Source organism: Orycteropus afer, unplaced genomic scaffold, assembly GCF_000298275.1.
Source record: "Orycteropus afer afer isolate SDZICR_OR568_19922 unplaced genomic scaffold, OryAfe1.0 scaffold00908, whole genome shotgun sequence".
Classification (NCBI taxonomy): domain Eukaryota; kingdom Metazoa; phylum Chordata; class Mammalia; order Tubulidentata; family Orycteropodidae; genus Orycteropus; species Orycteropus afer.
In genome coordinates this window covers 222,639-225,942 of record NW_006922495.1, presented here as the reverse complement: position 1 = coordinate 225,942, position 3,304 = coordinate 222,639, and positions in this window count along the sequence as shown.

The following is a 3,304-nucleotide window of genomic DNA, read 5'->3' as shown; positions in this document are numbered from 1 at the left end:
GCTTGTGAGCCATTTATCTAAGATAAATTTCTCTCTCTCTCTCTTTCTCTCTCTATAAATATATATATATATATATATATATATATATACTTTGCTGGTTTTTGTGTTTCTCTAGAGAACCCAATCCAACACATATGAATACCAAAGGATGAGAAAGAAACTCTCCAGGGATTCATGGGTCTGTCACATGAGTGAATTTTCAGGCTTAAATGATTTGTGGCACACAAACTCATCTTCTCCAAAATAGTGGATGATTTGAACTTCCCACCACAAGGCAGAGACAACCATTTGTTAGGCTTTTTCATATTTTGGGGTTTATACATACTACATTTGGGTAACTTTGTGTGACTCCTCTGTTGTTAACTTGGAAAGCTACCAGTTTTGAATGTTAATAGAAGAAATGATATATTATGAAAACATGAGTCAGAAAAAAAAGTATTGAATCTATACTAATGAGAGAAAATGTAAACTTAAAGACAGTAAGTATTACTAAGGATAAAAGAATATGTAATAATGACAGTGGTGCACTGGTGGTACAGTGGTTTAAGCTCTCAGCTTCTAAAAAAAATATTGGTGATTTAAATGCATCAGCTGCTTTGCATGATAATATAAAGATTTACAATTTTGGAAACCATTTGGCACAGTTCTACTGTATCCTATAGGCTCACTATACATCAGAATCAGCTTGATACAATGAGTTTGCTTTTTGTTTGTTTTGTTTTGTTTTCATTATAGCATTGCAGAGAAGAGGATAAGAGAAATCTTTTAAATGGTACTATACAACCAGAGAAAATAAGAATTTGTCAAGGATTTCATTTCACATGCATCTACAACCAACACCCATGGATGTAGTAGTCAATAAATCAAATGATGTACTGCATTGGGCAAAACTGCTGCAAAAGACCTCTTTAAAGCCTTTTTTAAAAATGAAACTATGAGGACTAAGCTGTGCTACACCTAAGAAGTGGTATTTTCCATTGCTTCAGATGCATGCTAAAGCTGGACAATGAATGAGAAAGACCTAAGAAGAATTGATGCTTTTGAATTATAGCACTGCTGAAGACTATTGAATATATCATGGCCTTCCAGGAGAACAAATACGTCTTAGAAGAAGTACACCCAGAATGCTTGTTAGAAGCAAGGATGGCGAGACTTCATCTTCCCTACTTTGGACATGTTATAAGAAGGGATCACTTCCTGGAGAAGGACATCATGCTTCCAAAAGTACAGGGTCAGCACATAAAAGGAAGATCATAATAAGATGAACTGACACATTGAGTGCAACAACAGGTTCAAACATAACAGCAGTTGTGAGGATGGAACAGTATTTCATTAAATTTTACATGGAGTCACTATGACTTGAAACACCCTCCACTGAACATAATATAAATAACACTATATAAACTGGATATATGTATATATATATAGAGAGAGAAACAATAAATTAATATAGATGGTTAATTTTGTGTCTACTTGCCTAGGCTATGATGTCCAATTATTTGGTCACACACTACCCTACATGTTCCTACAAAGTATTTGTTTGTGATTAACTGTTAGTCTTAAATAAAGCACACTGTCTTCCAAATGTGTATGACCCTCATTCACTCAGTCAAATAATTTAATCAAGAGGAAAATGGGATGTTTCTCTGGGGAGTTTTTATGGAATAAATCATGTCAGCCTGAAATATGAATTAGAATCTTAACCCATAGACCTTATAGATGCAATCTCATTTGGGAATTGAGTTTTTGTTACTATGTTAATGAGGCTGAACCTAACCATTTCTCAGTTATAAAGAGCAACACAGACACAGAGACTAGCTAGCATAAAAGGGACTGACGATCACCAAGGAACTGAGCAAGACTGAGATACAGAAGCTGGGAAAGGGGTTTTCCCCCAGAGCTGCTACCTTAAATTTGGACTTCTAGACTCCTAAACTGTAAGAAAACAAACTTCTGTGCTTTGCAGCCATTTGTGATATTTTTGTCACAGCTGCACTAGCTAAAATAAGAGTAGTCATCCTCCAGACAATAAATAGATACTTTTTCAGAATTTCTTCTCAACACCACCACCTGACTGATCAATTCTTGGACACAAGACTGCTAGAATACCCATCCTATATCTCATCAGTGTATTTGAGACACAAAAATGCTTGAATCCCAGCCTGTCTCTCACATGAAGTACAAATTTTGGACTTGCCAGACCCCAAAATTGAATGAACTAATTTCTCATAACAACTCTCTCTATACATAGATAGACAGATAGATAATATCTATCTGTCTATCTATATACTCTCTCTATGTGTGTGTGTGTGTGTGTGTGTATACATACATACATACGTATATAATGGGTTCTGTTTCTCTAGAAAATCCTAAGGCATTTAATTCTTTACCTTTGGTCTGATGATAGATCAAATTGTGAAAAGCTGAACTTTCTACAAAATAATTTACAATATCTTTGTGACACAGTGGGAAGGAATTACTTATTAATACATAAACAAAGACATCATTCAGAAAAAGACTGATAAAGTGTACTGCATTAAAATTCTATAATGGTTATATAATGTAAGTGATGTAATTTATAAAATTAAACTGTATATATGAAAAACATTAAACTGCAAATGTTGTGTTACATATTTTTGCCACAGTAAAAAAGGGCAAAGGACTTGATTGGACAGCTCACCAAAGAAGAAATATACATGGCCAAAAAGCACATGAAAATGGGATCAGAGCCATTAGTCATTAAAGCCACTTCTGTTGAGTCAATTCCAACTCATTGCCACTGTATAAGAAGAACAGAACTGATCCATAAGTTTCCAAGGTTGTAAATCTTTATGGAAAGTGACTGCCTCACCTTTCTCTCACAGAGCATCTGGTGAGTTCCATCTGCCAAATGTTAGATTAGCAGCCCAATCTTTTAACCAGTGGGTCACCAAAGCTCCTTTATTGGTCGTTAGGAAACTGCCAAACAAAACTGCAATGAGATGCCACTTCTTGCCCACTAAAATGGCTATGATTATAAAAACAGATAACAAGAGGTTATTACTGAGGATGTGGATAAATTAGAATCCTTATACATTACTGATGGGAATGTAAAATGAAACTGCCACAGTGAAAAACAGTCTCACAGTTCATCAACTATTAAATATAAAATTACCATGTGATCCAGCATTTCCATAGCTAGGAATATACTCAAAAGAATTAAGTGCAGGCTTCACCCAACAGCAGCACAATATACATTCTTCTCCAGTGCACATGGAACTTTTTCCATGATAGACCATATGTTAGGCCATAAAGCAAGGCTTCA